The sequence below is a fragment of the Bufo bufo genome, chromosome 4 (assembly GCF_905171765.1).
Source record: "Bufo bufo chromosome 4, aBufBuf1.1, whole genome shotgun sequence".
Lineage (NCBI taxonomy): Eukaryota > Metazoa > Chordata > Amphibia > Anura > Bufonidae > Bufo > Bufo bufo.
In genome coordinates, this window is record NC_053392.1 from 86,768,623 (window position 1) to 86,787,222 (window position 18,600).

The following is an 18,600-nucleotide window of genomic DNA, read 5'->3' on the forward strand; positions in this document are numbered from 1 at the left end:
TTATGTAAATAAATCTCTAGACAGATTTACTATTGGGACTATTTAAAAAGTCGCAAAAAAATGCGCAATTTCACTCCAGTGAGGACCATGCTTATCTTATGAGACTTTTTAATAGAACATGCGACTTTTTCATAAGGACGTGCGACTTTTGTAAAGCTGCTTACTGACAGATAAACTGCTACCATGAAACCACATTTATTACAGTCTTAAAGGGCCGATCATAAATCTGACTTTGCTAAAACGGACTTTAGCCATATGTGAAAGTGCAGTGAGCTGTCAGAGTAATGATAAATCTGGCCCTAAGTGTGAGGCACAGCACACCAACATCAAAACCTCATCCCGGCTGTGAAGTATGGTGGTGGAGGCATCATGTTTAGGGCTGCTTTGCTGCGTCAGGGCATGGACGGATTGCCATCATCAAAGGAAAAATAAATTCCCAAGTTTATCAAGACATTTTGCAGAAGAACTTAAGGCCATCTGTCCACCAGCTGAAGCTCAACAGAAGATGGGTGTTGCAACAGGACAACGACCCAAAGCATAGAAGTAAATCCACAACAGAATGGCTTAAACAGAAGAAAATACACTTTCTGGAGTGGCCCAGTCAGAGTCCTGACCACAACCCGATCAAGATGCTGTGGCATGACCTCAAGAAAGCGATTCACACCAGACATCCCAAGAATATTGCTGAACTGAAACAGTTCTGTAAAGAGGAATGGTCAAGAATTACTCCTGACCGTTGTGCACGTCTGATCTGCAACTACAGGAAACGTTTGGTTGAAGTTATTGCTGCCAAAAGAGGTTCAACCAGTTAATAAATCAAAGGGTTCACATACTTTTTCCACCTGCACTGTGAATGTTTACATGGTGTGTTCAATAAAAACATGGTAACATTTAATTCTTTGTGTGTTATTAGTTTTAGGGTCCATTCACACATCCGCAATTCCATTCCGCATTTTGCGGAAAGGAATTGCGGACCCATACATTTCTATGGGGCCGCACGACGTGCAGCCCCGATTGGAATTGCGGACCCGCACTTCCGGGTCCGCAATTCCGATCCTGAAAAAAATAGAACATGTCCTATTCTTGTCTGCAATAGTGGACAAGAATAGGCATATTCTCTTAGTGCCGGCAATGTGCGGTCCGCAAAATGCGGAACACACATTGCCGCTGTCCGTGTTTTGCGGATCCGCAAAACACACACGGATGTGTGAATGGACCCTAAGCAGACTGTGATTGTCTATTGTTGTGACTTAGGCCTCATGCACACGACCGTTGTGTGCATCCGCGTCCGTTCCGTCATTTTTCAGTTTAGCGGAGGTCCCATTCATTTCTGTGGAGCTGTGAAAAAAAACTGATAGTCCTCCGTATTTTCTCCGCGTCCGTGATCCGTGATTCCAGTCAGTCAAAAAAATATAACCTGTCCTATTCTTGTCAGTGGAAAACGGAGGACGGACCCATTCAAGTCAATGGGTCCGTCCAAAAAAACGGATGCACAACTGGTATGTCATCCGTGTCCGCATCCGTTTTTTTCTACAAGACCTTGGTGCAATAAAATTACACTTTTCATTAACCTTCCTTTTTTCCCCCTGTCAGACAAAAAAAAAGGCACAAGGAAACACAACTGAAGCAAAATCGGACACGGACCACTGAAGCCAAATCACTGACAGTGAAAAACCACTGTCGTGTGCATGAGGCCTTAGATGAAGATCAGATCACATTTTATGACCAATTTGTGCAGAAATCCATATCATTCGAAAGGGTTCACATACTTTTTCTTGCAACTGTACTGCTGTATAGGATACTGACAGGCACTATAAGGGCTCATACAAAAGAAGGTATTTTTTTTTTTCCGTTTCCGTTCTGTTTTTTTTACAGGTCTGTATGCGGAACCATTCACTTCAATGGGGCTTGAAAAAAAAAAACGGAAATGACTCAGTGTGCATTCCATGTCCGTTACGCACAAAAAAATAGAACATGTCCTATTCTTGTCCGTTTTGCGGATGAGGATAGGCAACGTTACAATGGATAAAAAAAAAAAAAAAAACTATGCAACACGGATGTAACACAGATGTCATCAGTTTTTTTGCGAATCCGTGTTTTGCAGACCGCAAAATACATACAGTCGTGTGCATGAGCTCTAAGGCTGTGCCATACACTGCAGGCAGGTCTAGGGGCCCTCATTAGGTACCAGGCTGCCATGCTAAGGCATCAGCATCCCACTATCTCATTTGGACGGAGAGAAAATGTCCAAACTATTACATTAATTATCTCACTGTAACGAAAGAAAACAAAATCATAACAGAATTGCAGTATTTGGTCATCTCCCCAAACAAAGACAATTTCAGGAGATCCAGTGACGTACCGGGCTCTCCATAGGGACTTCTAGGCGCAGGCTTCCGCCCAGCAGTGAGCCCGGTGACATCACCGGCACTGATAGGAGGGCATTAGCGCTGCCCTAGACTGTAAAAACAGCTAGGGCAGCGCTAAAGCCCGCCCATCAGAGCCGGTGACATCACCGAACACACTGCTGGGCGGAAGCCTCCACCCGACAGTGTGTTACTAATACTATAAATAAAAAAGCCCTTGCCCTGCGCGATCCTGCGCAGGGAAAGGAAGAGCATCGGGGCATGAAATGTGACGGGAAAGCTGAGTGAAGGCCACAGCTGCCTTCTCAAACCGCTGTTCGGCGGGGGGCCCGGGTGTCAGACCACCACGGATCAGATACTGATGACCTATCGACAGGTTATCTGCATTTTTATCTGTGTAGCTTATTACGTGTATGAAGAGAAGTCCTGATAGATTCTGTGCGTCAGTTCCTCATATGCTTGCTTTCAGTGAATATAAAAATACTTACACCCAAAGGCTGAGAACTCATGCAGATCATGTCCTTGCTGTAACAGGTGCACAGCTTGTTACAGGAGAGAATTCTGACACACTGTAACAAGCACTGCAGCTGTGTGAACAAGACGGGCTTTGAAAGTAACCACTGTCAATATGTACAATGGCTTCCATGTTGTACGTCCGTCTGGCACAATGTACATTTCTTTTTTGATTTGATCTCTTGCGCTGCATTGCACACGATTTCTCTTTGCTTTGTCAGACTTTTCAGGGAACAGCTGGGTTTTCGGGACAATGTGCAGGTCAGGATCCTGCTGTGTTTTTGCTTTCTAACTGAAAGAACAAAAAAAACCTTGAGCTTTTTGTCCTTCCTTTTACGGAAAGCAAACAGGCAATCCTTTCTGACTGAAGAGCAGTAGCCTATGGAACTATATGGTAATTATAGATTGAAGCCCCCCCACCCTCCCCCCATTTAAGGGGAGTTGAAAGCAGAAAACGGCCCTTGAAACGCTGGGAAAAAATGTTTTATAGAAATCTCACAAAATATAGCCGGGTTTTGTGTTCTCGATTAGGTCATACCTGAGACAGGTAAGGACAAGCTAGAGTTTCTGTTACACAAGAGATTACTTCCAACTAAAAGCTGAGCACAATGAGCTTTCCAAACACCTACTTCCTGCTACTATGGAGAGGGGAGCGCCTCGCCCATGCTGACAGTGGGCTTTCCAAGCATCGCACAGAAACTCCGTATCGGTGTCAGTGAAGGGATGCCAGCTGGTGACTGCGCGGATATTATGCTCCCTAGTCAATCAAGCCAACGCAGACTGCAAGACTTTGGGCAAGAATTCTGCAGCAGCCAGCGCTAGGGACAACTTACAGAATCAGTATTCCATGAGCGCCCTCTAGTTGTGCCTGCAGGCAGCTAGAATTTTATTATTCAAAGACCATCTACCACCTCTCCTGTCAAGTCTGTTTTAGTAACTACTTGCATTCCCCGTGTAATAACAATTCTGGAGCATCTATTCTTTTTCCTACTAGATGTTAAGAATCAATTGCCAGCAGTCTGCAATAAAGGTCCATCTGGGTGTTAGCAGTTTTCATCCCTTGTCCTATTCACCCTGATAGAGCTCTAATAGGGTGAATAGGACTTCACACTCTCCCTGCTGCCCTGGGCATAGTACACACAGCAGCAGGGAGATTACCATGGCAGCCAGGGCTTCAGAGGCGTCCTAGCTGCCATGGTAACTGATCGGAGCCCCGCAATTACACTACTGAGGCTCCGATCAGAAGCTGCCACTGCCACCAATGTTTTTAATACTGGGGCGGTTGAGGGGGGGCACTGCACCACCAATGATTTCAATACTGGGGAGGGGGGCGGGCAGGGCCGGCGTCACCTGTAAGGCGACCTTGGCAGCCGCCTAGGGCGCAATTTAGCAGGGAGCGCCGGAACCGTGCGGTTTTGAAAAAAAAAAACGTTGGTTAAGTGGCGGCCGGTGGCGCCCCTCAGGCTGCGCCGCCTGAGTGGCTGAGCGCTCTAGTAAGAATCCCTCAGGCGGTGGTACTGGTGTCTATAGTCCGTTCCTGCAGAGAAAAGAGAAAAGCCCCTCCTCCGCCCCTCTATCTTCTTATTGGCACAGCGGTGGCATTAGGGGGGAGGGAGAGAGTGACTCCTTCTCCCTGTGCTGCTGAGGGAACATGAGCGCGCTGACAGCAGTGTGCTCCATGTTCTCTGATGCTAGGCTGTGCAGTAGGGCAGCCTATTATCGATAAATGTCAAATCCCGGTATCGTATCGATACTGGGACAAAAGTATCGAATGGGTATCGATATTTCGATACCCGCAACAACCCTACATGGGATCAACAGAGATGTCTTCAGCTGCCAAGTGCACATGTAACAGGTCAGCCAGTTTCATAGGTACAGATCTGCTGACAGATGCCCTTTAAGACTAGTTGCTGTCATACCTATGTGCTTAGAGAGTGGAAACTAGATGCAGAAGGAAACCATCAGGGTAGCAGCTGACAAACGTCTTCCAGTAAAATACCTCAGAACTGGGCTGTTCTTTCAGACAGGAATCAAAAGTACAATGAATACCGTAGAGTTCACTGCAATTGCCAGAATAGAGAACAGGCTATTCAACATTTTTATCATGTCTCGAAACATTCCTAATACCTGCAGAGCAGAGTTCCCAGGTGTCACCTTTAATGGATGGTGCAGTCTAAATACTGTACAGACAACGTGAATGTGATATTTTAACAGCGGTCTGTAGAGCTATAGCGCTCCAAATTCCCTGCACAAACAGACAAAGTATTCTGACACTAGGGGGCACTTACTACATACAGTTTTATTATTGCGTTAAATGTATAAACAGTATGCAGCAAGCTCCCTCTAGTGGAAGCCGAAGGCAAGAAGAATATTACATCTGGAGATAAAGGGGGAATTTCTGAAGTCAGCTTTTCTTGAAACAACCAAAAAAAATAAAACACAGGTCCTGAATAAAAAATATATAACACGTTTTATTAATCCATATTATAAATTATGAATACATAAAATAGATATTGCTGAAAACACTGGAGGAAAGCTAAAATCCCCCACACAGAGTGCACCCCGTTGGTGTCCACAACACTCATTGCCTCAAAAAGTATCTATAAAGAAGCACCTTAGGTGCTTATATAATACTAAATAAATGTAGAGTATGTGTAAATACTATTATACTCTGCTGCAGGGTCGTAAATGATTGAAATAAACCGTGACAAATGATCTAGTGTCACCCATTTATATATATTTTTTCTTAAAGGGGTTGTCTCATCATGGACAACGGGGGCATATCGCTAGGATATGCCCCCATTGTCTAATAGGTGCGGATCCCACCGTTGGGAACCGCACCTATATCGAGAAAGGGGTCCCAAAAGTGAAGGAGGGCGCACTGCGCATGCGCGGCCGCACTCCATTAATTTCCTATGGGGCCGGCGAAAATACCCGATCGCTGGCTCGGCTATTTCCATCGGCCTCATAGAAATGAATGGGAGAGGCGGCCTCGCATGCGCGGTACACTCCAATTCACTTCTATGGGGGTCCGGCTTGGTGGTGGCCGGACCGGAGTCCCCCAGCCACCACCTTGCCGGGCTCCATTCTCGATATACGTGCGGGTCCTAAAGGTGGGACCTGCACCTATAAGACCTAGCGATATGCCCCCATTGTCTATGATGAGACAACCCCTTTAAGGTTTAGTTCATATGTATATTTTCATTAGCGGTTATATTGATACATATACAGAATCTTATTATGTCACATGAATAATACATGGTTGACACAATCAGTGGCATACATAGAGAAGTAAGGGCCCCATAGAAAGGATCAAACCAGGCCTAAACCCCTTTCAATGACCCTTGGCCCAATTTTTCACTGCCTGGTTTGCTAAAAGTTGTTCCTTTAGATGGCCTGGGCCCCTTAGCATTTGTATGGTCTGCCGCTATGGTAGTTACGCCCCTATATACAATTTACGGCTTCAGCACCTACATTATATGAGGCTGGTCCACCTTTATACGCAGATGCACATCTTTGGTGCGCTGCGTTCCACTGGCCGGGACACACCACATAGAAGAGTGGCCGGAATCACGCGTGTATGATGTTCTTGTCGGACATCACGTGATCCGGAAGCGCGGACCGGTGGAGCGCATCACCATGCTGTTGCGCCAGCTTGCATATTTCAGGTGAGCCTAATAGGGTCTTTTATTAATCTCCTGGATTAGTTGCGCATATATATATATATATATATATATATATATATATATATATATATATATATATATACCTAGCCATTTTAATCATTAGACACCTCCTGAGGAAGCCAGTAGGGCGGCGAGGTGGGAACTCTACCTGTGAGTGCAGTATTACACTCTTAGAATGTCTCAGGGTTTGTGTTTGTTATATCAATTGTTTTAAGTGATTTTCTATTTAATTCATGTTATTGTACTCGCTATGGCAGTAGAGGAATTATAAAGGCTAGATTAGGCTGCAGTGTTGGTTGTTTTAATATAGGGGCCATGGTGCACCAATGTGAGCGACACTAGATCGTCCATCTCGGTTTATTTCAATCATTTGCGACCCTGCAGCAGAGTCTGATAGCATTTACACATACTCTACATTTATTTAGTATTATGTAAAACACCTAAGGCGCTTCTTCATAGATAGTTCATGAGGCATTGAGTGTTGTGGGCGCCACCGGGGTGCACTCTGTGTGGGGGATTTTTGCTTTCCTCCAGTGTTTTCAGCAATACGCATTTCATGCATTCATGATGTATATTATAAAAACATCTTATATAATTTTATTCAGGACCTGGGTTTTCTTTTTTTTGGTTGTTTGTGGTTCACTTGTGAGAAAGGGTCCATTGTTTATTTTTTGTGGTCATATGTAGGAGATATTGTTGCTCTTCTTGAGTCTGCCTTGCCATAATTTGGATGAAATTTATCAAATGTTGTTTGTTAAATGTGGCGCCTATACTCAGGATAGGTCATCAATATCTGATCGTCAGGAATCTGCCATCACTCACTTCCACCGATCAGCAGTTTTAGTAGAGCGGCGGCGCCAGAATTTCACAGCTCTGTCCACCGTGTAGTGGACAGAGCTGGTAACTGGAGCCACCAAGTTGTTGCTGACATGGAGGCACTAGTGAGACTGGACACCACTTCGCCCCCCACCTACCGGACGGGTACACAAAGCAGAGGACTGCTGTGAGCAATCGCGACAATGATGACTACCTGCAGACCTAAAGAAACATAACGCTCCCCTATGACGTGGCAGGCGGAGACTTGGCACTAGTTTAACCCCTTAAGAACATGTTATAGAAATTCCTGTTCGCCACACGTTCCTCAGGCATGCTACTTACCTGATCTGGCAGAGCACACCAAACTTCCCCTGCTGGTTCCACAAGTCCGGCTCAAGAAAGGTGTAAAACCGGACAGTTCTCTGCTAGGAAAGTAATTACTGGCTCTGTGGTTTAATACAATGTTCAAAAGACTAAGGCAGGGATGCTTAAAATGCGGCCCTCCAGCTGTTCCAAAACTACAACTCCCAGCATGCCCTAATAGCTGTAGGCTGCCCAAGCATGCTGGGAGTTGTAGTTTTGCAACAGCTGGAGGGCCGCAGGTTGGGCATCGCTGGACTAAGGTATTCATCAAAGAACTGGAAAAGCCAGACCAACATGGCCGCTGTACAGAGATGGCATCACATAGGATCACCACTCATGTATTCTATGTTCATACATGTATGGAGCCATGGGAACAAACTATGTGATGGAGAAGAGGAAAAACCTGCTGCCAGAATACGACTGCAACTTCAGATGATCTGCATTAGGCTACATTCATTTTTAGTCCACGTCCGATCTGCAAAGGTTTCTACCCCGCCTTGTGCGTTGGTGGTGTGATGGACGGGCTGTCTGTTTGGGGATAGACAACTACTTTCTTTTTGCATATTTGCACACTCTAATATTTCATCAGAATGTAATCTACAGCTATTGTGTCCTAATCGTAGTATAGTCAACAGCCTACAAATGGAACGTTTGCTGGAAAATCTCATAAAAAGGGATTTTCAGGGGAAACCGGGTCAGTGACCTGCCTAGGCCAGTGATTGACTAAGCAGGCAGTCCAAGCCGGTGCCAGTAAGTTGAGCCTGAGACCTGGACATGGAGAGAAGCAGGGACAGGAGTAGCGGCGGGGATAATTCATCTGAGTAAGGGATCATTCAGAAGACCGTATGTGTTTTGCGGATCTGCAAAACACGGATGCCAGCTGTGTGCGTCCCGCATTTTGTGGAACACACATGGCAATCCCTATGATAGAAATGCCTATTGTCGTCGGCAATTGCGGACAAGAATAGGACATGCTTTATCTTTTTGCAGGGGCCGCGGAACAGAAGTACGGATGCGCACAGCATGCGGTGTGCTGTCCGTATCTTTTGCGGCCTCATTGAAGTCCATTAGCAAATAGATAGAATATGCCCTATACTTGTCCGCAAAATGCGGACCCATTGAAGTTTAAGGGTCCGCAAAAATGCTTATGCACCATGGACGTACCTGTATTTTGCGGATTCGCAATTGGAGGACTGCAAAACACATACGCTCGTGTGCATGAGGCCTAATTCCGCTGAAGAATTTCCACTTCCAAATAAAATGACTTTTTTTTAGAAGAAGCTTTGTTTAAAAACAAATACATTAAAACCTGGAGTACGCGAGGTCGCTCCTTCAGGACCGCACATCTAGACGCTGCCCAGTAAACAGCAGTTGTGTTCCCAGTGCTGACAGATCCCTGGTCTCGTACATTTTCCACAGGTAGGGGACAAACATGAAGTCTTGGGTCATGTGACCTGCAGCGTCTGGTCCTGGACACAGGACATGGGTGTCCGGTTACTGTGCAAATGACAGTGATTCAGGAATATTTCAGGCTTTTCTGCTGGCATATCATTTCATCAGACATCCCAGCATGTTTTCTCAAGCATTCCACCGTTTATACCGGTGTAAATATTTAACAAGGATAATAATCTCATGGCTAAGTGCCGTCCTTATAAGATGGACATGACCTACCCAGACTCCTGGGAAGAAGGATGGTAAATAAGAGCTCACAGTCCTGGCGCCAACATACAAAACGAATGCAATATGCTGTGCAGAGTCCATGAAATCCTACCAGCAATGCAGTGCTAATACAAAAAAACCCATATAATTCATGTTATTGTATATTTAAAAGGGTATTCCAGTCAGACGCAGTACTACATGTCCACCGGATAGCTGATAAATCCAGTCAAATGACCATGGCTAGAAAATTGTATGGAGCAATGGTCGAGCATGCACCCAGCCGGTCCTTTAACTCCTTAAGGACCGGGCTCATTTTCACCTTAATGACCTGGCCATTTTTTGCAAATCTGACCAGTGTCACTTTATGTGGTGATAACTTTAAAACGCTTTGACTTATCCAAGCCATTCTGAGATTGTTTTTTCGTCACATATTGTACTTCATGACAGTGGTAAAATGGAGTTAAAAAAGAATCATTTTTATTTATAAAAAAATACCAAATTTGCCCAAAATTTGGAAAAATTTGCAAATTTCCAAGTTTCAATTTCTCTACTTCTATAATATATAGTAATACCTCCAAAAATAGTTATTACTTTACATTACCCATATGTCTACTTCATGTTTGGATCATTTTGGGAATGACATTTTATTTATTTGGGGATGTTACAAGGCTTAGAAATTTAGAAGCAAATCTTGAAATTTTTCAGAAATTTTCAAAAACCCACTTTTCAAGGACCAGTTCAGATCTGAAGTCACTTTGTGAGGCTTACATAATAGAAACCACCCAAAAATGACCCCATTCTAGAAACTACACCCCTCAAGGTATTCAAAACTGATGTTACAAACTTTTTTAACCCTTTAGGTGTTCCACAAGAATTAATGGCATCCAGTGGATAGGTGATAATAAAAAATTATGTTTATTTCTACAGCACTGATATATTCCATGGCACTTTACAGTCTAGTGCTTCTTGCTGAAATATCCCTTTAAGCATTGCCATCTGGTGCCACAGATCTCAGGCCCATTAAAGTGGAGTATAATATTGACGGCCTATCCTCAGGATTAGGGATCGACCGATATAGATTTTTTAGGGCCGATACCGATAATTTGTGAACTTTCAGGCCGATAATTTATACCGATATTCTGGGAATTTTCATTTTTGAGAAAAAAAAAAAATTCCTACACAAATCTGCTGAAATTTAATGTTTATTGTTAATGTGTATTTTTTTTGTTTATTGTTAATGTGTATTTTTTTTAAATCTTTTTCATTTATACTTAATATTTTTGTGTTGTTTTTTTTTTTACTAACTTTTAGCCCCCTTAGGGACTAGAACCCTTGTCCTATTCCCCCTGATAGATCTCTATCAGGGTGAATAGGAGCTCACACTGTCCCTGCTGCTCTGTGCATAGTGCACACAGCAGCATGGAGCTGAACATGGCAGCCAGGGCTTCAATAGCGTCCTGGCTGCCATGGTAACCGATCGGAGCCCCAGGCTTACACTGCTGGGGCTCCGATCGGAGGAGCAGGGGAGAGGGGACCCTGTGGCCACTGCCACCAATGAGTAATACTGGGTGGGGGGGGCGCACTGCGCCACCAATGTTTTTACTATTGGGATTGGGGTGGGGGTGGGGGGCGCACTGCGCCACCAATGATTAATACTGGGGGGCTTGGGGGGGGGGGCGCACTGCGCCACCAATGATTAATACTGGAGGGCTTGGGGGGGGCGCACTGCGCCACCAATGAAGATAAGTCTCTCAATCATATACAGGAGGCGGGAGCTGGCTGCAGAATCACATAGCCGGCTCCCGACCTCTATGAGCGGTACCTGCGATCCGCGGCACCTGAGGAGTTAACTACCGCAGATCACAGCTACAGTTCATAGAGGTCGGGAGCCGGCTATGTGATTCTGCAGCCAGCTCCCGCCTCCTGTATATATGAATGAATGAAAGGCTTATCTTCATTGGTGGCGCAGCGGCCACAGCCCCTCCCCTCCTCTTATGTTCTATCCCCTCATTGGCGGCAGCGGCAGCAGCAGCACGGTGGGAGGGAGACACTGCTTCCTTCTCCCCTGTGCTGCGGAGGGAACACAGAACGCGCTGAGAGCAGCGCGTTCTGTGTTCCCAATACGTTATCGGAATATCGGCAAAATAGATACCGATAACGTTCAAAATCCTCAATATCGGCCGATAATATCGGCCAAACCGATAATCGGTCGATCCCTACTCAGGATAGGTCATTAATATCCGATCAGTGGTAGCCCTGCTGATTAGCTGTTTGAAGAGGCCGTGGCCATACACTGTATAGTGGCAGTGCTTGGTACTGAAGCCCAGGCCAATTCCCTTGAATACTACTAAGCTGCACATAGGCCAATGTGACCAATGAACATGACAACACTGGCCCACAACGCTGATTTTTTAACCCGTTCTCTACCAGCACCATACATGTACGGCGCTGGAGCGAAGCGTGTGCAGCGAGCGTCATGGCCGGCAGGTCTCTGCTGTTTCAAACGGCAGAGACACCGGCAATAATGTAGATTGTGGTCATTAAAGCCTTTAAATGCTGTGATGTGGCCAGTGAGGATGCCGACAATTGGTTTCAATACGCTGGGTCTCTCTGAAGAGACCCAGGGTATTAAAGCTGCAATTCTGATTTTGGCCAGTAGGTGGAAGCCAACATAAGAAATGAGCAATTCTGTACAAATCATGGGTATTAAAGACCCTTGAGGGTTCAGAATAAAAAAAAAAAAAAAAAAAAAGGGTTTTGTAGGCTCAAATACGAGCTTCAAAATCATTAAAAAAAGTAACAAATAATTTTATTTTTTAGAAAAGATATTTAAAAGTTTAAATCACCCCCTTTCCTATGAATAAAAAAATTAATACATAAATAACAAAAAATATAAACATCATGGAGATCACCATGTCCGAAAACAACTATACCATTTATTAACTAAAGTGAAGAGGGATGTAAGAAAAGTTTGCTCCCCGCAATAGCAAAACAGAATGTGACCCGATTCCAAGGCAACCATCCACTTATATTTTTCCAATACGGCGAATGGCATAACAGAAAAAAGGGTCAAAATGGCCAATTTGCCATTTTTTCATCACTTCTCTTACCCCAAAAAAATGGATAAAATGTGATCAAAACGTCACACACAAAATGGTATCAATAAAAACTACAGATTGTCTACTACTAAAACTACTATTTAGACATACAAAACCTATACATATGTGGTATTGTTGTAATCGTACTGACCCAGAAAATGAAGGCCACAGGTCAGTTTTGCTGCACAGGGAACGCTGTGGGAACAAAACTCGTAAAACTGTTGAGGAATTGCGTTTTTTTTTTTTTGCAATTACATTTGGATTTTTTTCCCACTTCCCACTACATTGTACGCCATATTAAACAACATTAGAACGTACAACTTCTCCCGCAAAAAATAACCCCTTATACAGCTAGGTGAATGGAAAAATAAAAAGTTATGGCTCAAGGAAGATAGGGAAGCAAAAAGAAAATGCAAAAATGAAAAACCTCCGGTATCCTAAGGGTTAAACAGCTGATTGGCGGAGGTGTCGGGACTCGGACCTGCACCAATCAGATATTGATAATCTGTCCGTGCCTCAATAGAAATCACTAGTCACACTGTGCATGAAATACTGTGTACGGTTTGGGGCAAGATGGTGTGCATCGGTGATGAATGCATAGGCAAAGAGGTATCTCCCAAGAAAGAGAACCGTCTTTACAACAAGCCTTGGGATTTGATAAGGGAATATGGCCAAACCAGATATCTATCCGTAGACAGCTGTTTCGGGTGCTTGCCCCTCATCAGCGCGGAGTAGGACTCTGGCAGGCTGAGTGCGATGTCTTGAATGCAGCTTAGGCAGCAGCAGATGAATCTCCTTAAAGAGACCATCCTGTACGAGATAAATGAATAAATAAATGCCTTTAAACTGAATCTGCCAGCTTAATACGCCAACCAGTGTGGGAGCAGCATATTACAAGTACAGGTCCGTACAACCAGTAGCCATAGGGTGGCCCTAAAGAGGACCTTTCATGGGTCCAGACATTATAACCTACCTATCAGGATACGTAGGACAGTGCAGGGATCTACCTGCACTTACTATTTTTTCTGGGCGCCGCTCCGTTCGCCCCCGTTGTATTCTCCCGCCTGGTATGCTAATTTTAGCATCGGTACAGGGAGGAGGAGGAGACTGCCCTGTTTCTCAATGGGCCTTCCTTCTCCTTGTCTGTAGCGCGGTCCAATCACAGCGGAGAGCGTCACAGCCAGGGAGAAAAAAACAACAACTCACCTTCTCCCTGGCTGTGACGCTCTCCGCTGCGATTGGACCGCGCTACAGGAGCGCCAATTGAGAAACAGGGCAGTCTTCTCCTCCTCCCTGTACCGATGCTAAAATTAGCATACCAGGCAGGAGAATACAACGGGGGCCACAGCGGGCGAACGGAGCGGCGCCCAGAAAAAATAGTAAGTGCAGTTAGATCCCTGCACTATGCCCTACATATCCTGATACTTAGTTTATAATGTCTGGACCCATGAAAGGTCCTCTTTAAGCGGACACATCTGTTCTAATGGAGCTCTGCTGTTCAGAACGGACACTTAGCCCACCTGCGCTGAAAGCCAAAGCCCAGGGTTGCACAAGACATCACAGCCAAGACCCCGGCATAAAGGCTTCTTTTGTTCGCAGATCCTCTTTATTTGTCATCCATTAAGCAGGAAACGGCTCCGAGTTATGTTGGCTTTTTGTTTCCTAATACCTGGATAGACTTTTATTTGTCATATAAGTCTTCAAAAGGTTTTTATTCACAGATGTAATGCCCTTTAAAAACCTGCACTACACTTAGATCATATTCTGCAATGGCTTTACATTTTCCAAGCCTTTCATCAACCATCATCATAAACCACATGGTCAAAAACATGTGGACACCCAAGCGTTAAATTGTTTAACGTCTCCTCCTAAAAACACTTGCGCTCACATTTGCAGCATTTTCCATCACATGCTGCACTGCTCTGTTCCATAGTTATGACCACCCTGCAATCCAACAGTGGTGGTCGTGCTTGCACACTACAGGAAAAAGCGCCAGATTATGTGCGCTGTCGCGGTATCGGCCACCAGAGAGGCCACCGCCTTTTCCTATAGTGTGCAAGCACGACCACCGCTGTTGGATTACAGGGTGGTCATAATCATGGAAACGAGCAGTGTATAATGTGATTGAAAAATGAATCAAGCCGGGAAAGGAGGCAATATGGACAATCACAATACATTAGGAAGTGCCTTGTATTAACTTTCTCTACATGATAAATGCCACTTGCTGAAGTGAGACAACCCCTTTAAAGGTTTAACTAACAGATGTTGGAGATGTTGGCCCATTTATTAACTAAAGTGGAGAGGGATGTAAGAAGAAAAGTTTGCTCCCCTCAATAGCAAAACTTAGAATGTGACCCGAATCCAAGGCAACCATCGACTTAGTCCATTGTCCCTGTTCCTTGGTTTCTCGACGATCTCCATTATATTTTCCATTTCCCTCTATTGATCTTCCCTTCCATTATCTACAATAATCACAATCTGCACTTCATCTATTAGTAGAGGTGGCCCCTTTAGATGATGGGCCCCACAAACTACTTCAGTGCCTGTAACACTGGATGTTATGTCCATGCAAGCAGATACAACCATAGCTGCCCCGGAACAAGAAGACAACCCACAACTGCAGAGGACACCCACAGAATTCAATGGGGCTTGTGTCACCACAGCCCCTTCAGTTAGTATCTGACCAGGAACAAGGGAATATAGTGCCATATGAGTGTATTATACCACGATGCTAGTGCGCACCAGACCATAATCGGTGACGCTGGGTAAAAACGTCATAAAAAAAATTATAGTCAATGGAGGACATTGTGCTTCAAAAGAAGAGGGACCTCCACCCTGAAGTCATCTTCTCTTAAACCACTTGCTTCTACTAAGTATTAAAGGCACATTAGACACGTGTGGATAAAAGAACAAGGTTTTATTTAAAGTCAACTAATCTCTAAGGAGATGTGAGGGACCTCGGGTAAGTTAAAAGCACGTCCCCTAGTCTGAGGGTGTGTATGTACAGAGTAGAGGAACTACAGAGAGAAGATGAAAAGTCCTTTTCATGTCGGGCGAGGGGACATGTAAGGCTGTGTACATGACTAGGCTTGTGGTGCCTACAGAAGGTCTACAATAAAAATGGTTTATGGGTTAAAAGTGGTTTGGTTTTTTGTGCAGAATTAAAAGCGAGAGACACAATAAATAGGTGTATCTAAGGTAATAGAACTAACTAGAGCAAAGACAGACGGCTAAACATCACATGTACACACGGAGTGTCTCGTTTCAGAGGGCATATGGGTCCTATTCAGCAGCACTGGTATAGCAAACTGCATTGTACTACTGTACTGGAGCAATGGGGGCTGCAGCAAACGCAGTACAGGCAGGAGCACACATCGCTGCTCCTGCCTGTGCCCCCTCAGCTTGTCTAAAAGCTGGCATAGCACATGGGTACAGATGTGCCATGGCAGAAATATGGGCACTGAGCTGTGAGCTTATGGCTGAGCGGGCACAGCGATGTGCAAATACTGAATCTAAAGCGCAAAAGGCACCCAGGACTTTGGTCAAAAATGCATGCCACTGGTCCATTTATTTCTATTGCAGTGCCGAAGATAGCCAAGTACAGTGTAGATAGTATAGAAATGAATGGAGCGGCATTGCGCATTTCCAACCTGCCGCCCTGTCCATTTCAGGGGGCTCCACGGTGTACAGGGCTGCCGTTTCGGTGGGTTTTCGAGTGGTTAGACCCCCACCTATCTAATAATTATCACCTAGGCTGTAGATAGGGGATAACTTTTATGCTTAATGGGGTATTCCAATTTAGAGAAAAAGTCAAAACTGGTAAAAATACAGTAGTAATACGCCAGTAAAATATTCTACTATAACTGTGGTGCATAAATTCAGAGGCCTCTTTGGGTTTTTCAACAAATAGCAGTGAGTCCTAATTAAAGGGGTGATCCCATCTTAGACCTTTTTGGCTTACCCAAACAAGTTGGTTCCTTTGCTCTGAAGATAGATGCCAGACCTACCACTGACATATGCATCTATCAGACATTTATTTCTGAAACATCTAAAATGGGAATGCCTCTGGGCTTAAAGGGGGTAATCCAATCCTTATAATGATCCCCAGAATGCCCGGGCCCCTCCTCTGAAGCATACTTACCTGCGTCACCAGCAATGCTAGAGAGGCTGGTCACCGTAGCGGCCTGCTATTGGCTGTCCCTCCTGTCGGACAAGAATAGGACATGTTCTATTTTTTTCAGGATCGGAATTGCGGACCCGGAAGTGCGGGTCTGCAATTCCGGATCGGGGCCGCACGTCGTGCGGCTAATAGAAATATATGGGTCCGCAATTCCGTTCCGCAAAATGCGGAATGGAATTGCGGATGTGTGAATGGAGCCTAAAGGAAATGACCATAAAACAGAGGAGCAAGATACTCCATAAAGCGTTGTCACTCACACAGAGGACAAAAATCAACAAAGATCTACACAAAGTAATTAGGGCTGCAGCTAACGATTATTTGAATAATGGATTAGTTGTCGATAATTTCTTCGATTAATCGATAAAAAACACCAAAATGACAAAAAAAGGGGTTTAAATGATTTTACTTGAAAAATTATGTTCAAAGGCCATATTAAAACAAATTGTGAATAGCACTGTTATGGAGGGGATCTGTGGATGGCACTGTTATGGAGGGGATCTGTGGATGGCACTGTTATGGAGGGGATCTGTGGATGGCACTGTTATGGAGGGGATCTGTGGATGGCACTGTTATGGAGGGGATCTGTGGATGGCACTGTTATGGAGGGGATCTGTGGATGGCACTGTTATGGAGGGGATCTGTGGACGGCACTGTTATGGAGGGGATCTGTGGACGGCACTGTTATGGAGGGGATCTGTGGACGGCACTGTTATGGAGGGGATCTGTGGACGGCACTGTTATGGAGGGGATCTGTGGACGGCACTGTTATGGAGGGGATCTGTGGACGGCACTGTTATGGAGGGGATCTGTGGACGGCACTGTTATGGAGGGGATCTGTGGACGGCACTGTTATGGAGGGGATCTGTGGACGGCACTGTTATTGAGGGGATCTGTGGACGGCACTGTTATTGGGGATCTGTGGACGGCACTGTTATTGGGGATCTGTGGACGGCACTGTTATTGGGGATCTGTGGACGGCACTGTTATTGGGGATCTGTGGACGGCACTGTTATTGGGGATCTGTGGACGGCACTGTTATTGGGGATCTGTGGACCGCACTGTTATTGGGGATCTGTGGACGGCACTGTTATGGGGGATCTGTGGATGGCACTGTTATGGGAGAGGGATCTGTGGATGGCACTGTTATGGGGAGGGGGATCTGTGGATGGCACTGTTATGGGGAGGGGGATCTGTGGATGACACTGTTATGGGGAGGGGGACCTGTGGATGACTATGCTATGGGGGGATCTATGGATGACACTATATAGCATCTTATGCTATATGTGTCATACACAGATCTCACCCATAGCAGTGTCATCCACAGATCCCCCTCCCCATAACAGTGCCATACACAGATCCCCCTCCCCATAACAGTGCCATACACAGATCCCCTCCATAACAGTGCCATACACAGATCCCCCTCCCCATAACAGTGCCATCCACAGATCCCTCTCCCATAACAGTGCCATACACAGATCCCCCTCCCCATAACAGCCCTGGCCCCGCCGCTCACAGCAGTATTCCTTAAGCGGCAGTAACTTTTACTTTAAATCACTGCATCTTCTTTTACCTTACAATGAAGCTCCAGTAACAGGCAGAGCGGGCGGCGGCGTAACGTCACTTACTCACGTGACGCGCCTGCTCCACCTACTTTATGAATGAAGCAGGCGGAGCAGGCGCTTCATGTGAGTAAGTGACGTTACGCCGCCGCCCGCTCTGCCTGTTACTGGAGCTTCATTGTAAGGTAATAAAGATGTGGTGATCTAAAGTTCAAGGACCCGCAGGCATAGCACCTGACCACCCGCTCCCGCCCGCATAGCAACGAATCGGCTGATTATTCAATAACGGGATTAGTTGACAACGAATCCCATTATCGATAACGTTGATTAATCGTTGTAGCCCTAAAAGTAATCATAAGC

The 18,600-nt window shown here is 45.3% G+C and overlaps 1 protein-coding gene across 2 annotated transcripts in view; it reads right to left on the reverse strand.

Moving 5' to 3' along the window:
* Positions 1–18,600, reverse strand: part of TAF1B (TATA-box binding protein associated factor, RNA polymerase I subunit B) — a 97,172-nt gene that overhangs the window by 64,778 nt on the left and 13,794 nt on the right. The gene's annotated exons all lie outside the window — the stretch shown is intronic.